A 13,326-nucleotide genomic window follows, 5' to 3' on the forward strand; every position below is an offset into this window, starting at 1 on the left:
GAATCTCTTAGTTTTGAATATTGGATTCCTTATCTTCACCTGCAATTTTATATTTTCTCTATTTGCCATATTTTTGTCATCTTGTTCTACTTTCTGAGAGAGTTCCTCAATTTTATCATCTGCACTGCCTCCTGAGGTTTCCACTTCTGTTTTAATATTTTAAATTTCTAATTGTACTTCTTATTCTCTAAATGTTCCTTTCTTTTTGGTCTAGGGTTGCCACATGTACTTCAATTTCTTTAAAGATAGCGATTTTTTTTTTAAGTTTCCATCTCCTTATATAGGTTTCCTCTATTTGTGTTTTTGTTTCATATTAGTTTCTTCACGTGTCTGGTTGTCAGGAAGGAAACTAGAAATGCAATGAAGATTCTAGGAATACGGTAAGCCTTATAGACTTTTAGCTTCATGTTAGGATTACCTAAATGGGTTCACTGTGAGGAAAACTCCACTTTTAGATTCTTTAGCTCTTTCCTCTTGGGATGGGCAGATTATACTAAGAAGATGTCTCTAATCCATGCATGGAAGGCATGGGCCTGACTACCGGAGTTTTAGAAGCTAAATGGTGAAACAGGATAAAAGAATTTGTCTGTGGATGCGGGGGCGGTGCTGAGGGGTGGCTATGTGAGTTGGAGGTGTTACTGAGAGGTGGGGGTCTCAACAAATGACCACTTAATCCTCCTATGGTATGACCTTTCTCACTTGTGCACGTTATCTCTCCTAGTTTACAGACACTCTGTTTTATCCTCATCAGAGAATACATTTTCAATTTTCCATCAGGATGAGAAAGAAGCAGTCAGAGTTCTATGAAATAGGGGAGAGGATCTAGAGCTCTTGCTTGTTTCATGAACATGTAGTTAATCAGTCCTCCTCATAGCAGCCCTTCCCTATCCACTCCATTCATCACAGGTTCGGAGGTACCTGGTGCCTTTAATTCCTAAGCCTTTGAGGATTCAATAGCTTAGGAATCAGTTTTTTGGGGCCTGTTAAGCCATTTACCACTTGTTCATCTGCTTTACATCTTCCTCTTCCACATTTTTGCCTCCTCTTCCCATTTTCTTTATCCTTGTGTGTTTACACCTAAAAGAAAATCTCTTTACTGTTATTTTAGCGGAGTTTTCTTCTGAAGGGAGTGAGAATTTGCCATCATAACCTGAAACCTTAACTGTTTTTCACAAGAGCAAAATGGATTATTCAGGCTCTCTGCGCCACTCTCCCCATCCCTCTGGTTATTCCTGTAAAAATAAAAGTTGGAGCAGGGATCTTTGCTGGACTTACTGACTCGGAGATCTTGGCCTTTCTAGGCTGCTATCGCTGGGGTACAACGACTGAGACTGTGTAGAACTATGACAACAATATAGGAGATGATTACCATTTCTCCTCATTTCCTTTCCCATCTTCAGCCTGAGGGCTACACCTCTTTATTCCTTCTTGTCTTAAAATAACTTTTCACCTTGTTGCTGCTCCTCCATCCCCCTCGTCCCATTGCTGCTACCAGGTCTTCAAATGGCTGTCTCAGATTACTTAGCTATTTTATCTTCTGAACTTGTTTTTTCACTAATTAAATTCCAAACAAGGATATGTCCAGACAATCCCACAAATTATCACCATTCTGAAGAAAGATTCAAATCATCAAGTAATTTTGTTAGTCAGTGTGTGTGTCTCTCTCTCTCTCCAAAAGAAAGAGGGGGTGTGTTAATTCCTACTGAGTAAAAATAAAATAACTCAGTTCATCCTCACTGAAACAGCTGTACAGAGAGCACTGGTTGCTCTGTTTATCTTGATAACTGCAGAAAAACATCATCTCCTTCTCTCTCCAGAACAATCACTGTGTTCCACATGCAGATGGGGTGATTTCAATCCTCTCAAGCAGAGATGGGCATGTCTGGGGTTCTTCCTGCACATCCACACTGCACCCTTCCTTTGCTTCTGCTGGCACAGCCCAACTGCTTCAGACAACAGCTGCTTCAGAAGGACCTGATAGATTCAGCTGTGGATCCCCTGGAGACTTCCTAATGCCCCAGCTCAGCCAGCTGCATCTACGTAGAGGTACGGGAATTGAGTGTCAAAGTAGGAGAAAGTACATACTGTACATCCTCTTTTATCCATGCAGTTACTGCAGCAAAAGGAGAGGGGAAGGAAAAACAAATAAATACTTCATAGGCATGGGGAGCAGGGTGGCCAAGGGATCTAAGTCAGAGGGGTAGACAGCAAGACGCAGATAAGTAGAAAGAAAGCTTTCAACAAGGGTCCATTCCATTTTACTGCTTACTCCAGGGAGGCCAAGGAAATTCTGTTTTTTTTTGTTTTCCTGAGTCATTCAATGAGTCAGACAGGATTTAAGACAATAATAAATGATTTCAGTGGACTGTGATGTTTTTGTTAGGCTAAGGAAAGTTAAGTTAAACACACAGGATGGCCAACTATCCAGGTTTGCCTGGGAACTGCCCTGGTTTTAGCACTGAACGCCTCCTATGCTAGGAAACCACTCAGTCTCAGGCAAACCAGGATAGTTGCTCATCCTACGCCACCAACAGCCATTTCCCATTCTGGGATCTATGTGAAACTGGGCAGCATTCAAATTCTACCCAGCACCTTCCTTTTCTTTCAGGGCCGCTCCTGCCACACAAACTCTCCTCAGCTTTAACACTCTTCAGTCTAACAGACGGGGGCATTAAAAGGCCATTCTATGTTTGACTCTCAGCAGAAAGGCAACTATGTCATTCTGAGTTCTCCCAGCTTGTCTTCTGGAGTCCTGTCAGAAGCACAAGCCATCTAGCCCAATAGAACTGAATCAAAATGATCATGGCAGAAATGTCTAGTGCCTAGAGAAACAGTGCATCCCTCAATAACTTTAAAATGCTGAACTCTGAAAAGGAAGCCAAAGCAAACTCAATTACACAGGGGCTGATAATTCAGTGTGTGGATTACTCAGGCAGTCTGCTCCACTCTCCCCTCCCTCTGGCCCCAGTTATTAGGCCATTTCACTGCTCATCAGCAGGGAAGAGGAGGAAGGAAAGGTGGGGGAAGCGGAACCAGCCAATTTTTCTATTTATGAGCAGGTTTCCTAGGAAAGGCATTCAAACTATTGGCTGAAGAAGTTATTTGGTGGGGATAGAAGATTGAGCATTGGGGGCTGGGGCACGATTTGTTGATTTTCATCACTTCATCTCTCCTAATTCTCAAACAGAATGAACTGTTGGACCTCTGTTTCCATTGAAAGGCTAGCAAAATTACAAATGTTAGATAAAAAATATCTATTTACTAAACCATACAAGATCCTATCTTTTTAAAAAGTCATTTGACAAACACTAGAAAGAACTGGCAATGCTAACAATTTACAAGATAAATATAATTGGATCGTTACATACTGTGCTTTAACATTTTTACAGCTTAAAGAAGTCCCCAATCCAGATTAAGTGTGAAATACTAATTTGGGAAAGATACCAAAAAGAGCAATCTAGTTTTAGTTTATTCACTTCACTTCTCAATTTCTTCATCTCTATAGGGGAAAATAACCTAACTTTGTGGGGAGTTTGTGGTATTAAATAGTACATGTGTCAAGTGGTCAGCACTTTACCAGGCACATCCTAAGTGCTCAATAAATGGTAACAAGCATATAGTAGGTCCCAAAAATGTTAAATAAATATATAATAATTTATTAGCATTTTTACTGAGCAACTACTATATGCTGAGCACTTTTAGGCACAAGATATGAAAACGAATATGAACAAGTCAATCTCTAAAAGGCCCACTCATTTAATGCAGATAAGAAATTATAATACATATTAATAAATGCTGTTATACAAATTCCATACAAATAACATGGCAGCACATAGGAATGGTGCATAATCCAGAAAGAGACAACCAGGAAAGGCTTCTCAGATGTGACTGCTAAGTATTGAAAGATGAGTGGGGGTTGGAGGAGATGCCAGCAATAAATGTATGGAAAAGGAAAATCCAGGCAGAGGAGTAACTTGTGTAAACTCTAGGAATGTGACCCTAGGAGCCTGGGGAGACAGGGGAGTGCAGTAGGACTGCAGTCTATGTCCAGCTGGAATGGAGAAGTAAAGGCCACATCACAGGGCGTGGCTGTGAGAACAATAGGTTGGAATGACAAGATAACAGCTAGAGGGAGACTGCAGAGTCAAGAGAAGGATTTGTTTTACTAGTAGGTGGAGGTGATTTCAGCAAGATTAAATGCTGCAAAGAAAAGAGGCATGAAGAAAGAGATGAAGGTTGCTGCTTCTTCCTATCAGTGTAAGAGAGGAAGAGGATCTGACCTAAAGGCACCCCTTTCTGCTGTTAATGAGGGGCTCCCTCGGTGCCTCTGTGAACATGTTCAAGTGTCGAGGGGTCTGGGTCAGTGTTTCTCAACCCTGGTTGTGTATCAGAATCACGTGGGGGACTTTGGAAATATATGCATGTTACCCTTAGAGACTGTGATTTAACGGAAATGAGGCAGAAAGTCTAATATGTAGCTCAGGGTTGGGAACTATTAGTCTGAATCATAATAAACAGCCATAGTCAGATATAAATAAAAACACGTATTTCAGCTGGGAGCAGTGGCTCATGTTTGTAATCCCAGCACTCTGGGAGGCTGAAGCGGGAGGACTGCTTGAGGCCAAGAGTTTAAGACCAGCCTAGGTCTTAAACATAGCAAGACCCTGTCTTTACAAAAACAGAAATTAAAAAAATTAGCTGGGTGTGGTGGCACATGCCTGTAGTCCTAGCTACTCTGGAGGTTGAGGTGGCAGGATCACTTGAGCCCAAGAGTTGGAGGCTGCAGAGAGCTGTGCTCATGCCACTGCATCCCAGCCTGGGTAACAGAACGAGATTTTGTCTCTTAAAAAAAAAACCACCACCACCACCACCACCACCATCTCACACACACACACACACACACACACACACACACACACACACACACACACTCCACATGTATTTCAAAAGCAAAGATTAATTACTCTGAGGTTAAAGGTCCTTTGGATTAACGGATGGCTGGTCTACCTTTTCAATGTAGAGGACCCAACATGCCTCCACTTTTCTGGCTCTATTACTAGCTATTCTATCACATGCTCTATGTTTGAATCATGGGTAATTCCTCAAAGTACTTCAGGCATCTTGCCTTACTCATACGGATTCTGTTCCTGGGTATGCCTCTCTCTCCTTACTCTCATAGTGAACCATAACTTTCACCTAGCTCAAATGACACATATTTTATGTTATTTCTCGTGAGTGCTGATACATCCCAAGAAGCATTAATTTCTCCCTCATCAGTGCTCATATAACTTTTACTACGGTGTGTCTCACGTTGGATGAAAATTAAGTGTCTGCTTTTCAGCTTCTTCCACTGGACTGTGATCTTTCTGAATGCAGAGACCATTCCTTGTTCATTTTCCTTTTCAAAGTACCTATACAGTATCCAGTACAGCACATGGAATGCACTTAAATGTTTACTAAATGAATGAATCAATGTGGCTAAACAAATGGTAATCGTTGTAAGAAGTGCACTGAGGAATACAATAATTTTTAAAGATTGCCAAGATTCATCACAGCAAATAATATTTATGTGAAATTATTTCTTAGAAGAATATAAATTATTCCCACAGAACAAATAATTTTCCCAGTGGTATAGAGTATGAAACTCGATGCTTAAGGCTTGGTACATATAAATCTTAATTAGACAGTGTCTTTTACTTCAAAAATCCTTTTTATAAGGTACCCATATATTGGTAGGATAACATTACGATGTACAGTGGCAGCAGAATTTGATGAGTGTAGCAGAAGAAAGGAAAACCAGCAATAAGGTTTCTAAGTGACAACTGTCAGCAGGCTGGAGAACTGCTTATAAATACAACAGAATTAAATAACCATGGTATGATGGCAGAGTTGCTCAAATATAATCACTGAAGAGATAAAAATTCCTCTCTAGAAGGATAATATTATTGAAATCTAGTTTTTACTCATGGGAATCTCAGTAATAGGAGAAATGACAGAACCACATGATAGAAGAAAATGGGAAAAAAAGAGGCTGCAAATCAAAAATATCCCAATTATTGCTATGAGAAGGTGTAAATTGCCTGCTTTCATGGAATTCATCAGCATCAACTTTTATTTTATTTTACTTTATTTTATTTTTAGAGACAGGTCTTGCTCTTTTGCCCAGGCTGGAGTACGGTAGTGTGATCGAAGCTTACTGCCACCTCCCACTCCTGGACTCAAGGATTCCACCTGTTTCAGCCTCCAGAGTAGCTGGGATTACAGGTGTGCACCTCTGCCTGGCCAGCATCAACTTTTTTTTTTTTTTTTTTTTTTTGAGATGGCATTTCACTCTTGTTGCCCAGGCTGGCGTACAATGGTGCGATCTCGGCTCACTGCAACCTCTGCCCCCCGAGTTCAAGCGATTCTCCTGCCTCACCTTCCAGAGTAGCTGGGACTACAGGTACATACCATCACACCTGGCTAATTTTTGTTTTTTCAGTAGAGAAAAGGGTTTCATTAGCCAGGCTGGTCTCGAACTTCTGACCTCAGGAGATCCACCCAAAGTGTTGGGATTACAGGCATGAGCCACCACACACAGCCGATCAACTTTTTAAAACGTTTCTGTAGGCTGAGAGTAAACATTTTTAGTATCCCAGTATGCTGGGGAGGCCAAGGCAGGAGGAATGCTTGAGGCCAGGAGCTCAAGAACAGCCCTGGCAACATATTGAGACCCCTGTTTCTACAAAAACAAACAAACAAAACCCTAAAATATTAGTTGGGCATGGTGGTGCACACCCGTAGCTCCAGATACTCCAGAGGCTGGGGAGGGAGGATGGCTTGAGCCGAGGAGCTGGAGGCTGCAGTGAGCTATGATTGCACCACTGCACTATAGCTTAGGTGACAGAGACCCTGTCTCAAGAAAAAGTTATTCTAACTCTGGAGAACCTGCATGTAATATACTATAATTCCATTGGCAGGATTATGCTTATCATAACTACTTTGGGAAAAATAGAAAGGGAAGAGATAAAATTATTTATGTAATCAGAGAAGAACAAAGAGAAGAATATAAAATGGCTTGAGAGGTATATTACTAGGAGTAATGGGAAGAAATTAAGAAAATGGTGAAATTAGGTTCCATATCAGAATTCTCTCCACATGATTTTTACTGTGGTATGAAAGCATCTTCTGGAATAATAATGCTAATTGTAAATGCCCTCTTAATAAAATGTTCAGGTTGCTATGGCCTATTAGACGGCAATTCAAATCTTGCGGGCTCTGCTTCTCCTCTCTGAGTTCTGCGGCAGTATGGCTATCACAGGGAATGAGGTCTGGAGAATCCTGGGCACTTGGGGGTTACATTAGTCAGGTAAAAGATGGAAGGCCCATCATTCAAGTCATTTAAAATTGGACACAACATTAGAGAAAATGCAATGAAGCTGAGTGGGATGAACTAGAGAACCTAATGTAGCATTAAAAAAAAAATCACATTCATCGGTGCCAAGGGACATTTGGAGGACAGTGTGTTTAAATTTGGGGCTCATTTTGCAGGAATGAGTGTCAACTGTCCTTGATCTTGCAGATGACTCTACACACAGGAACTCCCTCATAAAAATATTAAGAAAAGCACTGCCAAGCTGAGAGGGAACAGTTTAAATCCCTAGCTCACAAAGTGATTTCCATCACTCCCTTCTTTGGTTCAGTGATGATGATGTCATCATGCATCTGCAGTTTGTTATTTTTATATGAACACAAAAACAGACAGAAAATACATTAAAGTGATATGTAATTTTCTATGCAAATGTTTTCAGACTAACAAGAGTTGTTTTTTATGATTAAGTGGAAATTGGTTATTTGCTTTAAATATTTATGATAACATATTTAGAATTAACACTTAAGCAATTCAATTCAGGAGATTAAAAAAACTGCAATATTCCTTGCCTGACCTTGGCAGCTAATGTGATATAGCACATGTTACCTTAGCTGTGGAGGAACTTTATACAATAAATCACATCCACAAACAGTAGTCAAAATGGTTTTGTGTCTCGTTCTGCTATCAAACCCAGGTAACCTAGAGCAAATCCTTTAACCTTATTCTTTTTTTAGTGTGTCTAACAGGATAAAATGGAAAATACTAACATATCATACCCTGGAGAAAAACTAAACCAACTAGTTTGATGAATAAGACAAGGCCCTGTAGATCATGGGATGGGAAGAGAGATTTTCTCTGCTCTGAGACTTCTGGAGATTTTCAGTATCATTCAGCACGGTACTAGCTTTGTGTAAATGAATCACATCCTAGGACATTGGAGTCCTGTGACAGCAGATGTTCCAAAGTGCTTGGGGGAGACTGTGAATATTCCAGTCTCCAAACGTGTTTTTTAGGACTAAGCTAAATAGTAACACTTTTAACATCAAGGCAATGTTGAACGGTTTGTAATAATATAACACTTATGACAAGTTTTTTGTTTTTTTTTTTTAAGATAGAGTCTCGTTTCTGTTGCTAGGCTGGAGTGCAGTGGTGCGATCTTGACTTACTGCAACCTTTGCCCCTCGGGTTTAAGCGATTCTCCTGCCTCAGCCTCCTGAGCAGCTGGGACTACAGGTGCGTGCCACCAAGCCTAGCTAATTTTTGTATTTTTAGTAGAGACAAGGTTTCACCATGCTGGCCAGGATAGTCTCGATCTCTTGACCTCATGATTCACCCGCCTCAGCCTTCCAAAAGTGTTGCGATTACAGGCGTGAGCCACTGCACCCGGCTAATATTTACAAGTTTTTAAAAAGTAATTAATATTTATTAAATACTTAGTCTATCTGCTAAGTACCTTACCTGTTTTTACTCATTAAATTCTCTTAACTTATGAAGTAGGCATTATTACTATCCACATTCTACAGATGAGTAAAGTAAGGCACAATCAGAATGTTTAACTAACTCATTCAAGCTCACAAGCTTGGAAGTGATGAGCTATGTATGGTTTGGACCTGGCTGAACAGCAAGGTTGTATTTCAGAACATTATAACTGAAGTAAAAATAACCAGAGAAAAAACGTGACATTGCTGGAACCATCCATACCAGCAAGAGTAACAGGCTACTCAAGATACTGAAGATACAGGCTGGGTGTGGTGGCTCACACCTGTAATCCCAGCACTTTGGAAGGCCAAGGAGGGAGGATTGCTTGAGTCCAGGAGTTCAGGGAGCAGCTTGGGCAACATAGGAAGACAAAATTTTTGTCTCTACCAAAAATTTTAAAAATAAGAAAATTTACAGGGCATGGTGGTACATGCCGGTAGTCTCAGCTACTCAGAAGACAGGTGGGAGGACTGCTTGAGTCCAAGAGGTTGAGGTTGCAGTGAACCAAGCTCATGCTGCTGTACTTCAGCCTGGGCAACAGAGCATGATCCTGACTCAAAAAAAAAAAAGATACTGATGGTACAATCTCTCAATTTCTGCATGGCCCACAATAAATAATTTGAAGATAAATTATGGAAAAATAATTTCTGTATTTAAAAACTGGAAGGACAGACTGCTCACAAAGTAGACAACTGCTGGTTTTCAAAAACAAGGTTCATAAGAAACAACAGAAAACGGAGATTTTCATTTCCAGGTAACTGGATACTTCTCACTCAAAAGGATGAAAATGTTAAACTCTGGCTCTCGTCTTTGCTTCCTGAAGGTATCAGGTTCTCCAGTGCTTCAGCGTGAGAAATACCAGCTTTATGAACTCAGAATTAAAAAAAGGGTATGACCTGCTTCATAAATATATAGTTTTGATTTATCAAATGTAAAGAACTTAGAAGTTCATTTTTAAAAATCCACTGAATCTGATTTTCACTTGTCTAGATAAGAGGGTCACAATTTTAATTTGCAAAATAAGTACCCCCTTCCTTGCTTCCATCATAGCCCAAGTGTCCCCTTAAAATGACATACATAGGCATTGCTCTGCCTCTAGCTTCCTTTCAAGGAAAATCTTTTCTTGTCTATAGATAATTCTGACAGCTATTTGGGGTCACCAAGAAACTACTCCATTTCCCCAGCTCAGCGGGTACCAGTCAGCTGACACAAGAAGCAAGTTTTGAAAAGAAACGCTGTCCCCTAAGAATGTTATACAAAGCACGTATATATATACTGCATACTTTACAACAGGGCAGAACCCAAGAGTAAAACAGAGGCCTGGCCTTTCCTTAACAAAAGAGAATTGTTGGTTTATGAATTTAGGCCAAAAGACATATTTAAAACCAAATATTTTGGAAGCTGCTAAACATTGAAATGCTCCTAAATAGCTTCAGGCACACAACTGTGATTGGTCCTATGAAGGAAACGGAAAAGAATGATGAATGTAATGGTGATCTATCTTATGAGGCCTTTTTGGAAGAATAAAAATGGGAAGCCTTTCAGCTTTATGACCATTCACCAGGAATGGAAAGAAGAATGATCTTTTCTTCACATGATATATACTCACTTTCTTCTAGCATCCCTGTATTGTTGCTACTGCAATTTTGCTGCATCTGGTCTTTGGTAGGGAAGGTAAGCACACAAAGTGTGCTTTCAATGTCCTGACTACAGAGACCTGATGAAGGCTCCAGTTTCAGTAATAAGGCTTCAAGGTGAATACAGATTCAAAGGGCTGAGTTGTTTTTCTTGAAGTGCACAAAGTAGACACCCTAAGAAGACCCTTGCCCAAAAGTGTAAACACTTTAGAACAAGAGTTAATACAGATAAACGATTTCTGACTTAATGAACCACAGTGGCCAGCAATCTGCTATTTTGCTTTCCCCTTCCAAAACTTGCTGCTCTCAGCTCTGGCCCTGAAGGTGGTCTATAATTTACATTAGAATAAAATACTGGAAGATTAGTAAAATTTGGTTAATTTTTCCATCCTTTTTCATAAGCAACATGTAAAAGAATTCAGACTAGAAATATACATAATACATTACACAGTGAAATGGTAGCCTCTTGATACTTTATAGTGCCTTAGGTTTTCTTGAGAAGGAGGACTCAGAGCACGATTTCTGACAGTTACACCATAGCAGCTGCATGCCTCTGCAATGAACTGCTGTTTCCACTTTTGGGGGAAGAGAAGCTCCTCAAGGACTGGATTGGGCCCTCTTTGAACTCTAAAATGACCCAACATTTAGATCTGGTGTCATGTTTGCAGTGAGGGCTCAATAATTATTCAGTGGGGAGAATTATTAGCTATATATGAGGAAATAGAGAAAAACCCCCTGGAGAGTACAATCCTCAGAAGTTTCAAGCTCTCTCAGACCACAAATGGTACTTGCTTTATCAGTGGGCAGATGGGGTGAGCAACATATCTATTAATGTGCAAGACTTATTTTAAAATGTGCTTCCAACTCTAGATATTCACAAAAGCAATTTTTGTATAACATCTTGCAAGAGTGTTGCACCAGAAATGACAAAAAAAGAACCACCCCTGCCTGAAAAGCTCCACGTTTCTCCCTTATTCCGTGTATCCAATAGTAAACTCGATTCACTGTAATAAACTTTTCAGGGAGTATATGTGTGTGGTGGTGGTGGTGATGGTGATGTGATAATAGAGAGGAAGAAAAGTGTGGTATAGCAACAGTGCTGTCAGCAATAAAAACTACAGGTTCTTTTTGTTCTTAGCTTTTAGACACTAACAGTAAAACGGAAGAGAACCCGCTGCACCTCTTACTCCACACCAATGTTTTGCACCTTTCTTCATTATTACTTCCCTAAGGAACCTTTTAAAACATTTTTAATCACACCCCACCTTGAAATTTTAATGCCACAGATATACTGTATATCTGCCTATGTACCACATGTATATCTGCACTTTATACATAAAAAAGACGGAGACATTTTTCATCCCCCAAAACCAATCTCCATCTCTTTGGGGAAAAACACTGCCCCTTTTGATGCATGCGCTACACTAGAGCTCCTTGACCTTTCTTTGACTCATGTATTCCTTTGAGAATCTGATGAAAGGTATGGACCCCTTTCTCCCCCCATGTCCAAAATATGTACAAGATTTTATACACAATCAGAGCATTCACTGGATCCTCTGGAGCCTACCCACGGAGCCCAGGCTAAGGGTCCCTGCTCTGTATGCACTCCTTAGGTGATTCTCACCCATCTAACTTCTGGGTATTCTTCAATACCTTCTGGATATTCTTCAATCACAATTCACAGCTTGATCACCAACCTCAGTTTTAGGCTCAGTTGCTTAGGCTGAAGACACATAGCCATTTAGATGTCCAACAGACACTTCAACCTCAATTGTCCAATTCTGAATTCATCGTTTTCTACTCGAACCTGCTTCCAGATTCCAGCTTAATTCATGCCACCATATCTTTCTAGTTTCTCAGAGAAAAATGCGGGTTATTCCTTTCTCCTAACTTCACAGCCAATCAAAAGTCCTTCCCACTGTCTTAACTTAATATTTCTCAAATCCATGCCTCTTTTTCAGTACTCTGCCCTACTTCAGGGCTTATCATCTCCTACCTGAAACACTCAAACGATACCTCTGCCTCTACTCTTGCCCTCCTCCATTCACTCCATTCTTCGAAATTCTCCCTAGAAGCTTCTGAGAATACACAATCTGACTATTTTTGCTTAAAATACTTCAATGACCAACTTGCTGAAGAAACACAAATATAGTAATGGCCTTCCAAGTAAAGTCCTAGATTCCTAATAGAATCTCCGGATCACCTGCCCCCCAAGTCTTCTTTTCATGCCATCCCCTGCTCCCTACTTGATGCTCTGTTAATATCCAACTGAGGATAGCTCACTCTAGACATTTTGCCGCTTCACATTCCTACCACTTCCTCTGCCTGAAACAGCTTCATCACCTTTTCTCCCCTTCCGCACCTTGTGAAGTGATTGCTCTTGTGAACAGAACTTCTCTGAAAAGTAATTTCAAGGAAAGATGTTTGTAATACAGAAGAAGAGAGGTAGGTAAGGAGAGGAAGAGAGAAGGAATACGAGAAATATCTTGGGCAAAACTGGAGCTTTAGCTCTGCTGCCCTTCTGGTGCTCGGCTACCTGTTCTCTTGGTCAGAGCTCTTTGGGTACCTGACTAAGCTGGGCCAATCAGGTTCTATTTCCAGGAATTTGGAATCGGCACTCAGGATTCTAGTTAGTTGGTTGGTATTTCTTGAATTGGGAGGTAATATAAACCTGAAATGAAGCCAACTATCATTGGCTATGTCTTCTCACTGAAGAAGAGGATGTCTGTGGATAAAACAGTAATGAGAGATAGGAGACTACACAGCCCTGGAAGGACAACAAAAATAACATCAGCTCATGACCACTTTCCAGTCCTTATTCTGGTCTCTACTAAGGCCTGACAATCTTTTCCTTCCTTG

Source organism: Sapajus apella, unplaced genomic scaffold, assembly GCF_009761245.1.
Source record: "Sapajus apella isolate SASKATOON/1434 unplaced genomic scaffold, GSC_monkey_1.0 scaffold83, whole genome shotgun sequence".
Lineage (NCBI taxonomy): Eukaryota > Metazoa > Chordata > Mammalia > Primates > Cebidae > Sapajus > Sapajus apella.